This window comes from Dromaius novaehollandiae, chromosome 18, assembly GCF_036370855.1.
Source record: "Dromaius novaehollandiae isolate bDroNov1 chromosome 18, bDroNov1.hap1, whole genome shotgun sequence".
NCBI lineage: Eukaryota > Metazoa > Chordata > Aves > Casuariiformes > Dromaiidae > Dromaius > Dromaius novaehollandiae.
Genome location: NC_088115.1, coordinates 10,861,363 through 10,883,422, shown reverse-complemented (window position 1 = coordinate 10,883,422; position 22,060 = coordinate 10,861,363). Strand labels below are relative to the sequence as shown.

At 39.8% G+C, this 22,060-nt stretch overlaps 1 long non-coding RNA gene across 1 annotated transcript in view; it reads right to left on the bottom strand.

The window, feature by feature from the left end:
* The window catches only part of LOC135330261 (uncharacterized), a 342,066-nt gene that overhangs the window by 291,385 nt on the left and 28,621 nt on the right, over positions 1 to 22,060 (bottom strand). The window lies entirely within an intron of this gene.

Genomic DNA, 22,060 nt, shown 5'->3' with positions numbered 1-22,060 from the left:
GCCACTACAATAGATTTATTCTAATATGAGCATCTTCTATCATACATATGTCAACTTATGGTATCTTACTGCTCGTGTGTGCGTGCGGTTTACCAAGTGTTGGTCTTTGACCAAACCTTATCTACAAATTGCAAACCTTATTTACATATACAGGTGAGGAAAGCTCTCAAGAGGATTGAACTGAACAGCATTTTCAACCTGAAAACTTTTTTGCTTGCAGGTTTCAAATTCTTGCAGAAAAGGGAGTTCATGACAAACCTTTGGCACAGAGTTCCCCAACACAGACAAAAGAGCAAATATTCATATTTACATTTCCAAAACATAGTGCACGTGTTCATCTTAACAACAAATAAAGGCAGAGAGCTGTGGCAAAAAATCAATCTTTCAACGAGAAACTCATATGAAATATTCAACAGTGGAGAGCAGTTCTTTTATGTGCATATCACTGCTTTCTTGTCTCAGAAAGCAGAGGTCAGCAGTAAGGGAAAGAGAAATGGGAGGAAGGTCTACTGCTTCTTTTATTGTTATTTATTAGCAGTTATTCCCCAAAGAATCCAAGCACAGAGCTAATGGGCTTCACAGAGACTAACACTGGGAAAGGTTCACCATGGCTCTCAGATTCTGGGAGAGGACAAATTGTCTCAATCGAGTAGAAGCACTGCTAAGAAAAGAGCCTCAGATGTGGTGTGATATAAACTAAAAATATCATTTCACTTATATTTTTAAGATTCTGAGTCAGCTACTTCGTTGGTTGACTGTAGTAAGACAGTTGCTGAGAAGTATAATAAGAGCCAGAAATGAAATTGCGTGACTGCATAAAGATGACATGCCCTCATTCCAAGAAAGGGGAAAGGAAATCCGTAGGAATCAGTACATACTGAAGTACTGATCGTACTTAGAGACAAACGGACAACCCTGAACTGCAGCGCGCCTGGAGCTCCAAGGCAGTGCTCTGATAGCATCCAACGTTCATCTGCTCTAAAGTGAACAGATGGATAGGCTGTTCCCCTTAATCAGCTTTCTTTAAGTCCAAAAGATCAAGACGCAATTCCAAGCTCATTTTCCAGCAGATCACATATTGCGAGACAGACCGTGTTCCCCCTTAGACGTATTTCAGTGGGAGGGTCCTACATTTGTGTCCCAATGGACAAGTCTTAGATCTACCATGTAAACTCTGCTAACAAGCCATCTTAGAGCCCTATTTTTATTTCAGAGAATAAGGCTTTCATCACACAGGGAGCTAATACTGACAGTCTAAGACATGAGTCGAAAGTTGTGTAATTACGCCCACGTAAGCTTACTTTGCTTCAGACAGGCTTAAGGTAATCCATACAAAATAGATGCATGCATTCTGAAGTACATCCGATTCTAGTGTTTCTCCTTAAGCCAGATGTAGAGTTTCCACTAATACAGAAAATAATGACACAAAGCCATTCAGGTAGAGGAAAACACACCAGAGAAGCCTTGCCACGACTATCAAACCCACCTGAACCTGTGTGCACATGGCAACTATTAGCACCTGCTGAACGTCTGTGGTAGGTGTCTCTGAGCTTCCATTTCCAGTACGGCCTCACTGCAGTATGTCACATACTGAATCATCACAGTGATGACAGCTGTCCGTACCTCAATTTAATATGTCTGACCCTAACAGTGCCTTCCTAACCGCTTCTATGACGGCTTCCCTCTTTCTCCCTGGAAGAGGTCTACTGGAAACCTATGTTCTACACAAATGTTTGCAAACAAAAAGCAAGCAGCACAGAAATGTTTTCTATTCCTTTCTCATTGCTGAATGACTCTGCGAAGCAGAAAACATATGTACCAGTGCTTACAGTCTGAGTCATTAATATTTTGAAACTAAAATGTCTTGTTGGGAAATCAATACAGCAATACTCAAACATCATGTACAGTAGACTAAAAACTCAGCTAAACAATATGATGAACTTACAGAAAATCAATGGAGTGCTCATACATGATACTAAAAGATTAAGTAAAAGAATTACTTAGAGGACTAACTATCCACCTATGAAAAATTAACCGGCATCCGCTGTTCCTATTCCCTACATAATGAAGATCAGTAAAATAGCCTCTCAAGTATAACTAATTTGAAATAACATGTAACAGAACAAATAACATGCAATAGGGAATTCCCCAGGTAAGTCTGGAGAGAAAGTCTGCAAAGCACCGTGGAGAAGAGCACTGATACAACAGCCCACGGCAACTGTACACCACAGGGGAAAAACAAAGACCATCGGATTTGCAGGAGCCGACAATGAAAGGAAACGGAAAGCAAAAACCAGTCTGTGTCCTAGATCGTAGAAGTTAGAAAACAATTTTAACCGCGGTTAAAGTCAGTTTGTTGACTGCATGTGGACAAACAAAAACATTTCTTGGAGAAGAGTCCAAAGAGATTCAACGACTGTTCCGCTGTGTTCAGAGAGTGCGGCTGTGTCTGGTCCTTAGGGATGTCAGTAGTTACTTCACCTTTATACCGAATTTGGACAGGCTTGTTTCTGATTCCCAGTGTGATTTACATCTACTGGACATAAAAAAAAGAAAAAAAAAACGAAAAAAAAACCCACACCTCTCACAGCAGTCCATATATGTACTGCTGGAACAGGCTTAACTTTTCATTTTATATCTTATCTCTTGGGGTTTTTTTAAGACTGTACTTGGCACCTAGCTATAGTGTCATTTACAGTTTCACAGAATTGCACCAAAATAATTGCAACAGCTGTTTTCCTTATTGAGGGCTGAATATTTCTGAGTAGACCAAAATCTTGTAAGGTGTACCAAAATTTTTGCTTTGATTAAAAAAAAAAAAGAAAAAAGAAAAGGTCACATTGAAGAATGCCATATGGGCTTTTACGTTGGTTCAGTTCAGTCAGCCTATGTTTCATGCACAGTTTTAAACAAATATTTTTGTTTTTTCTTTTCTCCTCTGTAACTTGAGTAAGCAAAACCATTACTGCAAGCATTGGAATTACACAACTGCAAAATCTATTCAGCTGAAAGGAGAATCACACCTAATATATTTTCATTTACTTTAACATATGCCTTGTGGAAAAGGTGGAATTTAAACTAAGAGTTTAATATGCAAAGCAGGGAACAAACTTTACCTTTGAAGCCTCCACTCTATTTTATATTTTACAGTGAATTTGTCCTGGAGCTTGCAGCAATGTAAATACTAAAAGCAAGAGTAATTTAGAAGCAGCAATGGCTTAATTCATTTTACTCTGTATTGAAAAGGTCCATCCAGTTGCCTCGTGTGACCCAACTGACAGGTGAGGAATTGGTGGCTGTCACAGCTGGCAGGCATATTTGCAGCTCTGGAATTAGGCACACCGATCAGGTAACACTTTCTAATGAAGGGGAACCTGGGTTAATTTTCTTGACTGTTTAATACTACTATGAGACACGCAGGTACATTTCCAAAGCCCTGCATAGGCTTTCAGTGAACAGCGGTGGTACCAGAGCGTGGTTCAGGAAAGGGGTACAGTTTCAGCTGGGATTTTTTGTGTTTTTTTTGTGGTGCTCACTTAACACAATTACCTTTGATGGGGTCCCACCAGAGATCAAACTGGTCCCACCTTCCCAGATTTCTACTGTACAGCAGCCATCACGGCTTACACAAAGCACGGCTAACACAGCAATGCTCTTTGGTTTTCCTATTAAAAGGCAGACCTGAAGCAAAGGGAGAACACTTAAGCATGGCTCAAATTGTAAGCCCACACACAGTTTCTGTTATTTTCACCTACTACATTCAGAACTATTCTTATTTACTATAAACGGCTGAAAAGTTGCTTGGTTATCACCAGTACACATTAGTACACATTAATCTGAACTCTGCAGTACTATATGAGCTATTAAAGTAACAGACAGGACCAATACAGGAACCCTGCTTATTGCATTTAAAAACCAGAGTGCTAGAATTTGGAATAACAGCCTGGACTTAACTCTTGTATTTAATGTAATAAACTAATACAATAAAGCAGTCAGCTTATGTCAGTACATCTTGACTTCATATCTGGTACATTTGCATTTGTAGATGGACATCTGAATTCTGCGCAGTAGCAAAGTCATCCTTTAAAAAAAGGAAATTGTCTCTTTGCTTGTAGATTTGGTACTTTTGCTTGAAGAAACTATGGAAAGATTAATAATAATCCTTTAGGATTCAGCACTAATACTGGGAGTAATATAGGAGGAATAATTGAGACCATCTCTTCCTTGAGGCTGTAGTACAGCACTGAAAACAGACAGAAAGAGCCATTCTGAATATGATGAAAAAAATGCCCTTAAAACTTCCTTTGGCTCTTGTAACAAATTACACCGTTTCATGGTGATGAACATTTAAAATCTGGGGCAAATCCTTATTCAATACTTCTCCTCACCTTGATGGAACTGCTTCATCTTTACACCACACAAACTTTCAGTATCAAGGAAGTGTAAAGGAAGCTTTGTCTTTTCTAGTTTAGCTTCGAGGTAGGAACTAAACTGAAGCCTGACATGAAGCCATATTAAAGCAGTCATTGATCTATTTTTGGCATATTAAATTCCTTCAGCTTTTCATGACTAGCATTTAGTGTGAGATTGAAGCAATTGTTCCTCTTAAGTCATTGCCTCTTCAGTGCAGTGCACGGGAGAATTAGATGCTGAATTCCCATTACAGTTAATTTACCCCCAGTTGCCTTCTTATTCAACAATGTATTTCCCCTGCAGCTTCAGAACACTTTGGTCTATGGCTGTCACACAGTCCTTCGCATTCCTAATGCATTTTTAAATGTCTGTGTGTTTGCTAATGTTTGCTAGAAGATTTACATCTTGTATACAGAGTAATACTAATGAGATGTAGCTCTTTAATTGTTGAGACTCTCACTTCTGAATTAATTCTAATTTTAGCAAAAATATTATAGTCAGATATTGACGCTAACTCACTTGAAGACATAGCCTGGGATAATAAGTAAATTAGAAAAGATAAAGGACCACGTATGATTTGGTAACTTTGTCAATCCATTGACCTCATTATTATTCTTACTTGTATTTTGGTGGATCCAAAGGTCCCAAATCAAGATTAGGGTATATGGCATTCGGTACTCTAGAAAACTAGTTCTTACTTCACCTAGATGAAGTACAAAGGGGAGGATGACAGTCAGAAAAGAAAATGGTGACTTGGCCATGGTCAGGTGTGGAAACACAAAAGCATCCTGATTCTTCATGCAAGATCTGATCCTTAGTTTGCTCAACAGCAAATGCAGGAAACTCACAGGCTATGGAAAAAAATTCCAAGGTCCTTAGATAACTGTTGCAAATATTGACTAACAGATTTTCCTCTCTCCCCATTTTCCTAGATGGATCAAAGTTACAGTAAGAGAATGGGAGAGACTGAAGTCAGTGGTACAGCACTAAAAAGGCCAGCGTGACTCGATTCATTTTGGAAGCAGATAGAAAAACTAAAGCCATTCTACAGAGCATCAGGGAAACATCATCTGGAACACCATGTTCCATCTAACCCATCAGCGCTCAGGAAAGATCACATCAAACCAGCACTGCTTCACAAGTGGGTCACTGGTAGCTTATTTCTGCATAAAACCTTGAAAGGGGAGTCACACTTTAAAACTTCACACCACCAGAAAGGATTCACACTTGTGAGAGAGAGTCCCCAAACTTGCATGGCGGAAATCAGCCACGCTGAAATCGGCCGTCATTCTCAAAACTGAGCTACCTTGCTAATGGAGAGCAACGCAGTATCTTTATTTTACTGCACCTTCACAGCTTTCAGCAGTTATACCTACAGTTAAGATGTCTGTACATTATTTTATCAATTATTAACACTGAACATCAACAATCCTCTTTGAGAGTGATTTCTGGGCTTTTATTTCAAATAGCCTGACTGATATCAGCACTTGCCATTTCATTGCCTCAGGGCTCATAAAACCTCTTTAACTTTTTCATCATCAACTTCTCACTGACAATAAATCTCCCTCTCTGTGTATACCAAACCCTGGGTATACTACTCAAGTTTAAGGATGTTTTAGGGAATATTTAGGGACAGTTTCCACTGCTTTGATATGAGTCTGACTCCAATTCCATCAACTTTACTGCAGAATTGCCAATTTACTTCAGGGGGAATTAGATTAAGCCTCGGGAGCAATGTTTTATTCAGAAGGCAGTATCTGTAAAATAAGGCTTTATTTCACAGGGGTAGTGCAGACATAGATGGTCTGCTTTCTTTCTACATCGTGCTTTCAAAAGTAATGAATTAATATCACAATTGAATAAGAGGAATTGTACCTAGTCATAACTTCAGGTTGGAGCAGAATGGGAACGGGAACCTTCAACCCAAAATGGCCTCAATCTTAGCCGGGAACTCTACGGGATCAGAAGACGACACAGAGCTCCACATGCTTAATTACTACATTTGGTCTGAGTGAACAAAAATTGCCTTAAAATGGTTAGATGAGCATGCAGGAGATTTTTTAGGGATAAAAACAGGCTAATAGCATAGTAAATAAAAAATAAGGTCTACCTCAAAACACTGGACTTCAAGAACAGAGACAATTTCCATACTACTTGGAAAATACACTACCTGATTTGCATGCCCTTAGCAAATTAAAGGCAAGTGTCTTGCCAAGTTGCATTGTGATAGCAATTTAATGGAAGAACGAGGAATAGAAGCCTTTTTCTAAATATGTGGTTATGAAAAAGTATTTCCCTAGAAACGCTGGGTCTGGGAACTATATTATGAAAAGGAAGTTCTTAATTACTTTACTCAAAATACTTCTCTTTTCTTTGTTCTTCAGTTTTCATCCTAGTCAAGGTTTCAGAAATCTCCAAATCAGTCAGAATTTTACAACTGAAACAGAACTGATTTTAGTTAACAAAAACATGGAGTTTTCTTTCTTTAGTATAGGTTTCTTGACCTCATTCCCATGCAGAATTGTACAGCTTAAGGAGTCATGAAAAGATATTTCGGTTGAATGAAAAATCCAAGATTACCTACGGTATCACTTTTCCAAAATCTCATGTTTACATCCAGGCACAGTAGGAATAGAAAACATATCAACTGCATGTTTCATCCTAAACAAGAGAAGTATCACAGCTGGCTCCTGCCAAGGATGCAGACTACCAAATATCTTGGGCAGTTCAATTCTTAAACTAAACAGCCCTTATTCTAAACAATATAGCACTATGTTATAACCAAAGTATATGAGAGACTATAACCGAAAAGCTTCTCACTCCTACAGTTGTCTGACTTCTTTTACTCAGTTACTCTTTTTCTGCTGCCATTCATGAGAGAGAGAGAGGAAAAAAAAAAACACCAAATCTTCAATCTGCTCTAGGAACTAAAGTCTCATTGCTCCGCTGGCCCCATAGTCTTTATACCACGCCCCAGATACAGTGCCAATACTGACAATTACAAAATACTTTTCATACAGCCACATAAAAATCTCAATTACATGGGAGGAGGGAATTTCATTTCTTTTTCCCCCAGTAAGTGGGTCACTGTTTTTTCAAAGGCTCATGGCTTTGGGCTCTGGATTTCAGAATGTGGGTTTTTTAATTCAGTGATTACCTTAATTACCTTAACTTTATTGCATCCTAATTTGTATTTGTCTTGTCACTGATTCTTGGTCATGGAATCATTTCCTTCACACTCTAGATTTAATCATCCTCAATTTAACACCCCATTGACCTTTATGCACAGTCAGAAGTATATTACTCTGGAAACCGAGAGAGAATGGCCATACAGATATACTGTATCTTCCTCTAAAATACACATGACCAGCTCTTCAACAGGTTCAAATAGTTATAGCATAGTAATGTCGACTTATCACACAATTAACAGTGCTGTTCCTCGTTCACTTACATTGTGATGTGAAAAGAAATTCTTTTCTACAAAGTCAGAACGAAAACAGTACTCCTTCTTGTTTTTGGCCACTTCACTGAATTTGGCAGAGAATCTTAACTTTTTCACCTTGAGGTCCTGCACACTGAGTGCTATAGAAAAGCATAATAGAACACAAATATTCTTTAACTTCACACTAATCATTACTGCATTAACTCGTTAGCATATAAAACATTATGATTTTTCTGTCTCAGCAGAAGAGGCTCATCTCTTTGTGGAAAGAGACCTTAGTTCAAGGTAGTTTTGCAGTCACCTCATTATATTTCTCTGGATGTTGGAAGCTTAAGGAAGATACTGTTGGCGAAACCATCCAACAGACAGACACACTTTGACACAGATTCATCTAAATTTATAGGGAGACAAAAGAGTAGGGCAAGAAGGATGATCTCTTCAGAACTCCTACTTTTCTTGGGAATGAGTTCCAGAAGTGTAACCCACATGAATATGAGATTTTAATATCTCTGCTGTAAATTTAAAAGGGATCAGCAAGATCCCTGGGGAATTTTTACAAGATACTTTGCACGGTTTCTCTGCAAGTAACGCATCAGAGTAAAATACCCATCCTGATACTGTAATGATTTAACAAGATTCAACCTTCATTTTTAAATATTTGAAAGAAATACATGGGCATTTAATTGGCATAAGAGCAAGTTATGTTTGTTATTGATTAACATACTTACTAAAGGTCAACTAGTGTTTTAAGCACTTTACAAATACAGTGTGTATTCTAATTATCCTGAAGGACTTGTAATTAATTTGTTAAATGTCAATTAAATGCAAAAACATTTCTTACCAACCTGACACTGTATGCTACAGAGAATGCAACTTTATGTTTTACTGTTCACATAATTTTCTGACAATTACTTGGCAATTAGATTGACCTCTCATCTAAAACTACTGTACACCATGTTCAATTAAAGTTTAGCTTAAACCCCAATAAACAGCAGTCTATCACAACTATACTTCACACATGAGGTGTCATTTTTATAGTGGAGAGAGTTTTCTGCTGGTGGCTACACAAAAAGAGTCATTTACAGCACAGCATAAGAACTTTCTTGAACCAGCTAATTTAAAGACAACGCCACTTAGTCTCACAAGCCCTCAGATAGCACTCTAGTAGCTAACACCGTGAGTGCTTCTTACAGCATTCTCCTTTGACACACACTATTACCCCAAAGTGAGGTAAATTTACTTCCACCAAGCACAAGTAGAACTGTAAAGCTGGAATCCTGAGCCTCGGCCGCACCAGTACAGCAAGGGCTGACTGGTAAAGATGTCATGTCCTCTTTACCTCTTCAGCAGTTTAAGTTGTCTGGGAGTCTCCTACAGACTTTCCCAATGGCAGCACTTTGCTTACAAAGCAGTCTGGAAGGAGCAGTGCAGAATCCCCTCTGCAAGCTCCACAGTGACCGGAGAAGCCCTTTGCGGGGGAAGGTTGTTTCCAGGACAATCACCATCAGAGCACCAACCTAGATCAGTCTAGACCATAGTTATCCAGAACTTCCAGCCTGAAAAATACCAGTGCCCTAGGCTTAAGTTCATCTGAGCTAAAGGCTCTAGATTCTAAACCACAGTCGTACAGTGCTGTTCATCACACTTTTCAAACACAATAGCACAGTGATAGCAGCCTGCATGATACAGAAGTAGTGATTGCTTAACACAGTGAGATTTTTATTTTTAAATGGGAGTTGTAGCACGGGTTCAGTCACCTTAACGCAAGCCTGGATTTCAGAGGACAAGTGGGTCAATACATTCTGAAAACGTGGTCCCCTCTAAAGCATTCAAAAACAAGTCAACGGAGGCATACGCATGTACCACCTGCATGTGAATGGTTTAAGTTGGACAGTTGAGATGTATCAACATTGCTTTGTAGCTTCACACAGAAGCCCATCTTCAAGGTCTTGATGGGACGTACGCTCCACACATTTGCAGACCACAAAAAATAGGAGTATTAACCTAGCAGGGAAACAAACTACCAAGCCAATGATACTCTTTAATCATACTGATGGTCAGCTGCTTGAGACCCTACCGTAAACTAACCAGTTAAAGGTTAAGCATAATTTCCTTCCAACTAGCATTAGCAATAAAAACAGTAAGAAAAGTTGGGGCAGCACGCAGTATGTTGTTTTCATTAGAACTCTACTGGGATCAGAAACGTCAATGTCAAAAGGGAAGCTTATACACGCTAATGAGATTTTTGGCTTTATCATGGCAAGGGGATTTTCTTTTATAACATCTTGGTTCTGTGTTCAGCTTCTCTCAAAGGGGCTGTGTTCATCAGTGTCACTTTACAGTTACTGGACTTAACAATTTGCACTGGAAATAACTGTCCTTCTGCTCTAAACTGCTACTGAGCTGGGCTTGAATTTTGAAATTTTATTCGTTTTGTATAAAATGCAGCCCTTCTGTCTTCTTATCTGAGGGAAGTGGGCTGCTTTTCAGAAAGGCCTTGGGCTTTGTTTCAAATTTTTTTTAATGTTTTTGTTTTATACGTGCTTGAAGGCTTTTCCTATCTGCTTTGCCCATATAATAAGTTATAAATGACAAAAAATAATATTTTTAAAACTCTTTGAAGATTAGGAAGTACTATAGAAATCCTCACATCTCCTCATTGACTGCTCTTTTCTTTGAAATAGCAAGATCAAGTTCTATTCCTTCTCATGTTCAAAACTTTACATCATAGCCATCATTCTGCTCCCGTTTTTTTTTTTTTTTTTTAATTGCAAACACTCCTGCTCTGCCTTATTCCCTCCTCCTTGCTTTGACCCTTTGAATTTCTTGTGTACTTTTCAGAGGAACCCTGAAGTGATGTTTTTTGAGGTTAGTCTTGAAGACCAGTTCTGGAAGATACTCAGCATTTCTTTGCATATCTTCTCTTGAGACTGAACTAGCAGAAGATCCTGAGCATCTCTCACAAGTGGGTCCTCAGAGACTGTTTCAGCAGGCACTAGATAAATGAGAACACTTCTGGGTTCAATGAAGCACAGCTCTAGGTTCATCCCTCAAAAGGTGGTCTCACATCCTGAATGTAGCAAGTTGATGACAAACTGAGTATTAAAATCCTTGTAAGTTAGGTTTCTATCTCATAAATTTCTTAACACACTTTTTTTTTTTCCTTCAATCCTTAAGTACAATATCTTAATTTGTGTACAGTACCCTGAACTTCTGGTCTTATATGCCAGGCTGCACCTTTCATGGTTATGGACATGAACATACTTAAATGGAAGAAAGATAACTGGAGATACAGCTAGAAAAAGAGAAGGTCTAGAGTATCATGTAATTACTTGACCTAGAGGGCAAAATCTAGCAACATTCTTCATACTCTCCTTTTCCTCTCTCTTCCTCTGGCTCCCCTCCTCCTCTCACCAAATAAGTAATTTCCTACAAGCACTGGCCTTTGTGCGCATGTGCTTCTGCTGCCTTCAAGAAGCTGAAGGTCCAGCACGACGGCATCTTCACACCGAAACACTCGGCTGAACTATGCAGGAAAGCCGGAGTGGAAGTGAGTGCTACAGAACTACTCTCAGTTTGGAAATCTCTACCCTGAACTAAATCCTGCAAGATCTCATACACCCTTCCCTCCTCTCCTGCCCCTAAAGCCAGCAAACTAAAAATTAAGCATTTGTTCTTGTTTTCTCTACAGTATAAACACACCCCTGGCTTTGCTCTTTAGCAGACAGAATCCTAGATCTGTTCCATTTCCTACTTAATGCCTGAAATCTTGTTTTCATGGCTAATGTAGACATCCAAAGGTGTCCAAAAAACCCCCCAAAAACCAAACCCACAAGCTTACCCATGAACACACAGAAAAGCGGTAACTCAAAGACATTTTTGATATTTAAAAATATAAAGCATTCTTCATTTGCAAAATTAACTGTTTGTGCAGCAGACCTACTCTTTGTACCACCCTGCATCTAGTAACTTGATGCCAGTTGATTAAATTAGTGGAAGGAATTGCTTTTACATTTTAGCAGGCAGGGTTAACAGCAACAGCCATCTTATTTTCTGCATCAGGCTTATATCCGAGTTATCCAAGTGTTGCATCCAGAAAGTTAAATTAATGCCTGCTGCCTTGGCTGATGGGTCTATGTCATGTTTATGTGCACGTTCTCGGTTCCTTCTAAATATTAATAGTTGTTTCTTTTTACTTATGTCTTTCCAGCATGGCAGGCTTCAATCTCAGTACTATTTCAGCTAAAAACTTGTCACTGGAGGTTTGTTTTTTCCACTGATAAACTGTTAACAAAGACTGATGCCTCATACTGCTCCTCCATTCATAAATGCTCTGCTACTATGATTGTTTTTTGACCAAAATTAAGACTGAAAGAGTAATCTCCCACTCTTTCAAGCACTGTGTTGGCTAGTCACAGACAATAAAGCCAACAGACCATCAAAAGGCACACGTCTGCTGCCTTCCCTCCCAGCTCCTAGTCTGAAGAGGCTTCCACGCAGGAACAGAATCACAATAATTATGGTAATTCCGCTGCATTGCATGTGGCAAACAATGTTTCGTATTTGATCAGAACAGAAATGATAAAATCTTGTTTGGGAATCTGAGCGCAAGTCAAATGGATGCATGAAAATAAGGCAAAAAAGTCTCCTGTTAGCTTGCTCCAAAGGTCTGACAAAGGCTGAAATACTCAGTCTCAGCTGCAGCGGTCTGAACAGTGGGAAGGCTCTGGAGTGTAAAAAGCAACGGAAGGCATTGCTTTCTCTAAATAATTGACTTATTTTTCTGCCGCTGCTGTGTCCAATGCCAAAAATTTTCAGAAACAGTCTTGGAATTGACTGAGAAAATATGCTTGTAAGTTTTACATATGAGATTATGTTACTTGATTTTGCTCACCAGCTGATTTTTTAAGGGTTATATTATATGTCTGAAAGTATCTTGCAGTCTGTACCAGGGTTAATTGACCTTGCACCGTGGTTATTGAACACTGTGAATCATGCTGCTTTTGTTTACTTTTTTTTTTTTAAAGTATCTGAGGCTGTAAACCGAATCCCATATTAGATGTTATTTCTAAAAATTCCCTCGTTTCCACCAACCTCCATCCCCCTCCTCTAAAAGGAAGAAAAGGAAAACAAACCCCAGACACCTACCCCTCCATACACTGCTTTCACCTGACCTGGCCGGACTACGTTTTCAAAGTGTTAATTCCCATTCCAATAGGCAGCAATAACCTCCATGTACACTCAGCGCCTCAGAGACTGGGTTCATTCTAGCTGAAACCGCACTGACACAACGGGCAGACTTGGTGCCTTTGGCTCCAGGGGGAATTTGTATTCGCACAGCCGGGGGTGACTGTACAGCTTCAAGCCAGATTTAGAGTATTTTCAGCCTGTCATCTTAATTGGGTTGTACCCAGCTGGGCAACCACTGAAAGCTTTGGTAGTACTTTCATCCACCACATCCAAAATTCAGCTGAGTACTTAATCACTTGTGTGAGCCTCACCTATTGGGAAGTCTCGGACATCGCAAACGGCGTGATTTTTGTGCTTTGACGCAAGTCCACTCGTAGGCCTTGTCTAGGATGGGGCACTTTCACGAGCCTCGGCTTTGTCTGAAGCTCACAGCAGCGAGGCTTTTCATAGACGCTGGCAGGTTTCACGAGGAGCAGGACAGGGTAGGACATGATGAGAACACTGCTGCTAAGCAGAATTGGACAGCATTTAATTATTAGAGACAAGAGAAAAGTACGGGAGAGCAGGGACACTTCACCCGAAGGAGAGTGCATTATCCGGAGCTACTGACCGAAGTATAAAATCTCAGTAATAAACATTTTACAACTGCTATGTCAAAACCATTGCCTTGTGGAAATTTCAATACTGAAACCCTGCGAGGTGAAAGCTGAAAACATGCACGGAATGAAAGTGGAGCCAACGGAAAAGTAAAAAAACGCAAACTCTAAATAAGCCTCCTCAACAGCGAAGCGTTTGCAGTGGGAAAGGGAACCATACTTTATTGACTGCAGCCTCCTTTCCGAGGTTAGGGAGGAGGAAAAAACCATAAACAGAAAACTTTATATAAAACAGCCCGAAACTCTCCGCTTACATCTCCAGCTTACCCTCAGGAGTAACTGGATTTCTACAACTCACGCAGGCCTCAGAGGAGCTGCTGCTCCTGCTACACACTCAGATGGGGGCTGCAACCCCCCGGGCCCCAGGCCAGGCTATCGACCGCCCGCAAGCCCCAGAAAAGCAGCTTGTTCATACAGCAGCCTCAGCTCCCACCCAGCCCCAGCTGGTGTCCCTGGGGACCCACCTCTTTCGCAAGGCATCTTCATCCAGCTTCCCTACGAGAGCTGTTCTCGGTAATAAATGATGGCTTTCGACACCTTCCCAAGACCAACATCTACCATAGAGCGGAGCTCCTTCTCGTTTGCCGTTCAATTAAAGAATGTATTATCCCAACACAGCAAGCAGACAAAGAAGGAAAGGAAACCTGATTTTGAAGCTGCAACAAAGTTTAAGAGCCAAAAGAACATACTTTTTTCCCCACCTCCGCTGAAGACTACCTTTACGGTCTCCAAAAAGCCATTTAACTTCAGGCCCTTCATCTGTAAAACGCGGTCAGCAAAAATCTCTCGGTACACTGCCCGCAGCACAGCGCGCTCAGCCAGCGCCCGGCCCCAAGCGAGCGCTGCCGCACCGGCTAAGGACCGTCCGGCCGCCCACCCCGGCTGGGCCCCGCCGCCCTCGGTCACTTCTCATCCCGGCAGGCCAGTTTCCCAGGGTGCCCTGGCTGTAGCCACGCTCGAGCCCTCTCGCACGGATTTTCAGTCCTTTCAACGCGCAGTTCTCTGCTCCATGTTATTTTGCCTCCTGTTCCATCCATTTAGGCAGCGATGAAGAAAAGGTGGTGAAACTGATGGCTTTAATTCTTAAAACCACATCATTCAAACTCTTGCACTGCCCTGTTCTGATGGAATATTTATAAAGCAGATGAGAACTACAATATGGGCTTTTAATTGCTGGAAGTCATCAGGTTTATTGTAATTTAATTTCATTTTTGCCATCATTTTTTAATTGGGTACTTTTTTCTATTTTTTTTCTTCAAGTACTCCATTATAAGCTATTCACAAGTAAATATTTCAAAGTTGCTTTTCATTTTTAAACGTTGCACTTATTGGTCTGTATTAATTGATTTTTTTTTTTTTTTTTTTGCGCTAGATGCACATCTGTTTTAATGTCCTTAATGAAAGGAAGTAAAGAACATCATTAATTTTCTCTTTATTCAAATTTACTAGCTTTAGTTATTTTGGAGCAGTCAAGCATACAGTCAGAGAGTGTTATCTTTATCACAAACCAGTAAACATACTGGACTCCAAATTCAGATATTACTGCTTGATTGGAAGGTGAGAAACTGAAATTACAATCACTAGCCTTGCATGAAGCAAAGAGCTTTTTCTACTTTGCTTTAAACCCAAAATTTCTCTGCAGTGCTAGAACAACTTCCAAGAAACTCTTAATTTACCTTATTTTGAGAGTTTAAGATTTTGTGTGGTACCTTGCAGAAAAGATGAATTTCCACTAAGTGACAAACCTGATGTTTAAATTATTGATGCCCCTGAACTGGAATCCTGTCCAGGTACCTCATAACCGTGGAAAAATTTGGATCTAAATCCAAAACTTGGGCCTGTTGGTAGTTTAACTTGAAGCATTACGTTACTGTTCTGTAATGCAATTTGCTGGAAGGATGCATTCAGAAAAAGAAAGAAGAGACCAAAACCAAAGCAAACCAGTACTGCATAGGGAAATGAATCAGCAAGTTAAAAACCCATCGGCAATGGCTTATCTCCTTTCTCCATTTCTCTGTTGCACAATTTATGGGATTTAAACTACCTGCTTAGACAGCTATTCTCAGACATTTCATATGACTTTCTGAATTCCTCAGTCCAACTGCAGATCTATAAACTACATTTGCCTTGTGTCTAAATGCCTTCCTTGTTGATGACTGCAACCTTGAAACAAAATCACCAAGATCTCTACCTGAGTAAGTGAGAGAACTTCTCCTGTAAATCTTTCAAATGAGCTGATGGCAGAGTGCACCATTAAATCTTGGTTCACATATATTTCAGTTGGCATGCAATACATTTTTTTAAAGGAAAGAATGAACGGGTACTAGTGTAATTCTTAATGACTGATGAATCTACTATTGCACAGAAAAAACAATGTCACTTTAGAAAATTACTGAGTACTTCTGCAACAATATCTATTTGTTCTTTGAATTGTCGTCTTGATTTATGTGGTTATTTTCCTTTGGTCTGCCTTTGTTTTATTTGGGTGGAAAAACATTTTCTGATCCGCATACATTTTGTTGTACTTTGTAAGAGACAACTAGCCAATCAAGCCCACAGACCATGGGCACTCTATGCCCTTTTCTCTTATGCAAGCAACATAAATTATTTAACCTCTAATAACATTAAGATTTCATGATGCTTGTATAAGATGAAAAAGTGGAGACTTTTAGATACTAAATGCTTTATTACAATCTGCAATCTTGTAAGGATGACTGATTTATTTAATGTGCAAATCTAAAGTGTGTGGAAATACAGAGACAATACATTTAGGGGTAGATTCTGTCAAGTGCTGAGCTTTAGTCCCAGTCTTGATAAAGCCTTATCTTTTAGCACGCGAATAGTTGCACTGATTTTAATGGGGCTTTTAACATGCTTTTAAATGCCTTGGCAAATAAGGATCTCAATTTTCTCTACCTTGCAAAACCAAGCTAAATAGCAGGTTTATTAATACTTAATACCTGCCTCCTAGATACCCATGACAACGAGAAGTGTGGATTACAGCAAAGCTATTAAGAAACCAGTCTAAATCTCCTAGCTTCAGTCGGCAGATAAAGAGCACGGTTACAATGGGCGATATTCCCTATCAAATGCATTCTCTCATAAGGCAGTATCTGCTTTCACCAGTCATTACCACTAATGACTCAAGAGGACGAGGCCACCAGTCACAAAGTGCTGTTAAATTGGCAAGGATAGCGAAGTACTTTAGTTAGCACACATCTTACCCAAACAGAAAGGAAGCTATTTTTGGAGAGTTACCAGTGCAGTACACATTGGGCTTTAAAGGATACTTGTGATTCATTTCTACATTTCAGGAAGAAGAAAATCCACATATCACACTGAGCTCGCATTCAGAAAACAGCCTCGGGCTTCCACTCAAAACACTGCTAGGTTGAAAGGTGGTTTTTTTCCCCCCATTTTGAGAATAGCTGAGATTTTGGTAAGGTGGGGAGGACAATGACAAAACTCATTTTTTCAAGGTCTCAAAACTCTCATACGGACTGAATGTTTGTAAACCAATAACCATTAGAAGGATCACCTGAAACATTTTGCTTAGAAAGCATTGAAGTAGTTCATTTCAGTGCTAAATTTTGGCTTTCTTTTGTTGAACAATGTTAGCAGAACTTTTCAACTCTTCCAAAAAAACTACCAAACACTTGCTATCTGGGGCAACAGCTTCTACTCTGGGTCTAGCAGAGTCACCGGACTGTGTGACCTGGACCAGCGACCTGTCTAGAGCCACCCCAGCATCAGCCTTATATAAGGCAGAATGTGATTTAAAGTCACCACATAGGAACAGAGATTATGTACTCATCCTAGGCAAACTTGACTAGACTAAGTCACATCTGGCAATTGGCAGCCTGGAATTCTGTCTCACATCAACTTTCTCCCCCTAAATGTTGAAAAAAAATTACAAAATTCTTGAGTTTCATAGTTTTGTGAACTCAGTTAAATGAAACAGTTTCATTCAATGTCTGAGAGAAGATCTTTCTGCTACTCACTTCAGGCTGCACACTTTTGGAAAACAGGAGTCATCTACTATTCATCTTATCAACCATGTTTGCACACTTCTGATGAACTGACAAAGTGAGGTCTTGGCCCTAACTGGACCTTAAAACAATCTTCTTTATGAAAATGAAGTGGAATCAGGTGAAGTTCCCAAGTCTAGATTAGGTAGTTTCCATTGATTTGGGGCTACTCCAAGAAATTACAGGATATGAGTACAAGGTGTCCCTTATGAGCCAAAGCCTGTAAGAAATTTCTTTAAGTATCAGTGCTCTAGTGAACCAAACTGAACTACTAGAATTACGACCATCCCAACATAAATGGAACTGCTGTTTTAACAATCACCACAAAGATAACTTTCCTGCGGTGGTTCCGTCAATCCTTTTTGGAGGGTGGGATACGGCAAACAGCAGAACCTGCGACAGAGCCACAGCCATTGCTGCAGCTCCAGTGGTGGGTAGGGGAAGACTGAAGACAAAGGCTGCATGTAGCAGGCAGCGCTCAAAACGCTAATCTTCTCTGTACTAATAACTCTTCCACTACTGCCAGAGACATAACGCCAGTCGTGTCACCATCTGTGACAGAAACTATTACTAAAGTGAGATATTTTTGGAACATCAGCTTTAAAGATGGTAACATTCCCGTCTCAGTGAGATGACATGGATCTTATAAAACAGAGCACCACAAACAGGAAGATGACTAGTAATAACAGATCAGGTTACCTTGCTATGGACAGATTTTATTTCAACTAAAATTACAAAGGGGAAGAATCTGGTTTTTAAGTTATTTTATAATCAAATTTACAGTTTTTAAATCTTCACAGTTCCTTTGTTCTGTTTTGGAAAGGAAGAAGACTAATTCATCTTTCAAATAAGTGCAGACTTACTGCAAGAATCACAGCATTGCACCTAAGACCAAGGCAAGCTAATAGAAAGAGACCTTTGCTGAGTAGCTAGAATTCAAAATTGATCTCACTTCTGATTAGGATTTAGATTCAGTTTCCTAATTTGGAACCGTATCTACAGCTTTGAAGCCTGGGACTCCTGAATGGAATTCCAGATTTGCAGAATGATTTTGATAGAACTGAAGTCCTACATTTTAGGTAAGATAGGATATTAATACTGTAAAATCAGAACGCCCTTCAAGATCTCAGAAATACGGAGCAAGTACCATGAACAACATCCTGCCATAGTGAATGTACCCAAAAAAAGAAGAAAATCAATGATCAGATCTGGACAAGGAGTTTAGCTCTGCAAGCTTTATGTCTAAAGCTTCCCATGAGTTTAATTAGAAACAAAGGAGGAATATCCTTGCACGGATGCATATAAGCTTAGTACCAACAAGGGATCCTGGCAAGTAAGCTTTGGAAAACTCCTGAGGACACAATTGTTTGCAAGACTAATTATAAACTCTGTTTCTGTCTTCCTATTTGTAAAAAGAAAAAAAGCAATGCACTTCTAGAACTACTTATAAAATCAGTGTATAAATGTCAGGTATTTTTTATATTTTTGGCAATTCAAAATGCAGGAGCAAAAGTCCATAAGACGAATTAGAGAGTAATGCACATTAGAAGTGAATTTTCAGCTATAACATAACCCACAACTGCAGAAGTTGTCATGCATGTCAGTGAGAAATGTGCCACAATTTCAATCTGTTATGTTGGTTTTATAACTTCCATTTAATGTGCCTTACAAGAATTCCAAAAAACCTTTACTCTTTATTTTTATTCCTATATAATTCCCTGATTATTCCCTGAATTTGAACTGCAAATTAAATTCTCATTTCAAGTAGGTAGCACAGTAAGACTAGACTGGCCAGAGGCTATTTGAAACGTAGGACAATTGTGGCTTCACCAGAAGAAAAATTAACAAGTGCACAAAGAGCAAACTTTAACAGCATATCTAGTTTTTTTTTTATTGCTATTTATTTTGTATACCTACAGCTCTTATTACTTCAATATTTGAAGGACTGATAATCAGTAGATTTTTTTCCCCTCTGGATCACCTCTGCAAAATAAGGATGAACTTTCCCCACTGTGTTAGAATAACAATGAGCATCCAGGAATACCTTTCCTCCTTATTTAACTGATAGAGACATAAAGACCTGAGAAGATAAACGACTTATGCAAGTTATTCAGCAAGTCTGCAGCTGAGCTACAAGTGAATGCCAGATTGCCATATGCCTTTACACTGCTCTACTAATTAGGTCATCCTTTTTGTTTGTGGTGTTATAGGGTGTATTATTACTTCTTAATCAGTGCTTCACACTGTTGAAAACCCTTTCTCAGGAGGCCCCAAACGACACAATAAAACAGCCTCAATCAGAAAGCCTGATTCTCAGTGCTTATAATACTGTAACTCTGATTTTTTTCCAGTTGCAACCTTTCTTGATTAGCTCACAGTTCTATGCAAACTCTCAAATACTGCAAGAATTATTAGCAGAAATACAATTTTTCAGGCTCATATGCCTTCTGGAGACCTCTTGTTTGGGGCAGACTTTACCAACCACAATATAAACTGCTTTATCACAGAGATTATAGCAAGTAGATTTGAAAATGAAGAGTTTCTAACATAAAACTTGCATTTTGGTGACAGACCAAAGGGGAAAAGGAAGAAGTGAAGGGAGGAGGACCCTTCTAAAAATTATGGAAATGTGGAACGAGAATATAAACCAGCAACGTGCCCTTGCAGCAAGGAAGCCCAAGAGTATCCCAGGCTCCGTTAGGCAGAGCGTTGTCAGCAGGTCAAGGGAGACGATCCTTCCCCTCTGCTCAGCTCTGGCGAAGCCACAGCTGGAGTGCTGGGTCCAGCTCTGGGCTCCCCAGTATAAGAGAGACACGGGCATACTGGAGCAAGTCCAGTGAGGGGCCACAGGGATGATTAAGGGACTGCAGCATCCATCACAGGAAGACAGGCTGAGAGCTGGGACTGTTCAAGAGGCTTGGGGGGGATCTTACCACTGTGGATAATATCTGATGGGGGGGGGGGGGGGGGACAGGAGAGGGGGCCAAAGAAGATGGAGCCAGAATCCTCTTAGTGGTATTCAGTGAAAGGACAAGAGACAATGGGTAGAAACATAAGAAAAATCATGCGCTGTGAGCATGGTCAAACCCTAGAACAGGTTGCCCAGAGAGGCTGTGGAGTCTCCACCCTTGAGATATTCAACAGCCGACTGGACAAGGTCCTGAGCAACCTGCTCCAGTTGACCCTGCTCTGAGCAGGAGGGTCAGACTAGATGATCTCCAGAGGTTCCTGCCCACCTCAGCAACTCTATTAGAAGATATTTAGTAAAATTCTAAGATCTATATGTTATGAAGGATGTCAGGGATAGAAGTAATATATTCTTCAACTCAGATGAGACCTTCAATTCAAAGGTGCTTTACAAACAATGAAAAATATGAAACACTTCATGAACTACTGAAATACAGCCAACTCTGGGGTAAAACATGGAAATGTTTAATAGTTCCCAGCAAACAAAAAACAACAGGAGCCAAAGAATGACACATGCAACTGAAACTACAGGGAGAATTAGGTATGAAGGATATAGTTATCCACGCTGGACACTAGCCAGAGCTATAAGTAATCAAAAAGTCAGTAAAAGACCAGAACAAATTGATCTCATTACTCTTGCATTACTCAGATCTTCTTCCAAATGGAAAACTCTTTCCTGAGTCTACAGCATTGATGCTTGTATGTGCACACAGGCGTGTTCAAAAAGACTTCAACATGAGTTAAAAATACAAGCAGCTGATGACAGCCCTGGGCAGAGTGCCAGCCTAGATCATACCTCTCATTCCAGACTCATTAAAATTCACTCGGATTTCAATCTATCCCCTCTTGAGATCAGTAGGATTTTGACTTCAGTGAAGTTAGGTCTCCACTTCTAAGACTTGGTAGTGAAATGGGAACAGTTAATCCCAAAATACAGGTGCATCGGGTAAGCCAATTAATGAATGGCATTCAAGTTTCTACCTAACACCAGAACTTTGCACGCAATGCAATGAACATGTGCAAAAACACCACAAAATGTGATCCTAAGAGGATATAATCTGAATTAGTCTAGTAGATACCAAAGACAAAAGTGAGGGCAAGTAGGAAGCAAGAAAGAAAAGCATGGTACTAGGAGCGAGAAAGGGACCAAATTGAAGTGCGATTGTGCTTAGTCCCCCAACTGTAAGGGGCAATTTGGAAAGCAGCTCCAAAATCCAAAAGAAAGGAATGGTGAGCAGGGTACTGAAAAGAGGAAAGCAAGAAGGACATGTGAAATAGGAATACAGGACAGGAGTCTAAACAAGGAGTTTCAATATGAAGGAAAAGGAAAGGTGGTGGGGAAGAAGAAAACACTGCAAAGTGTC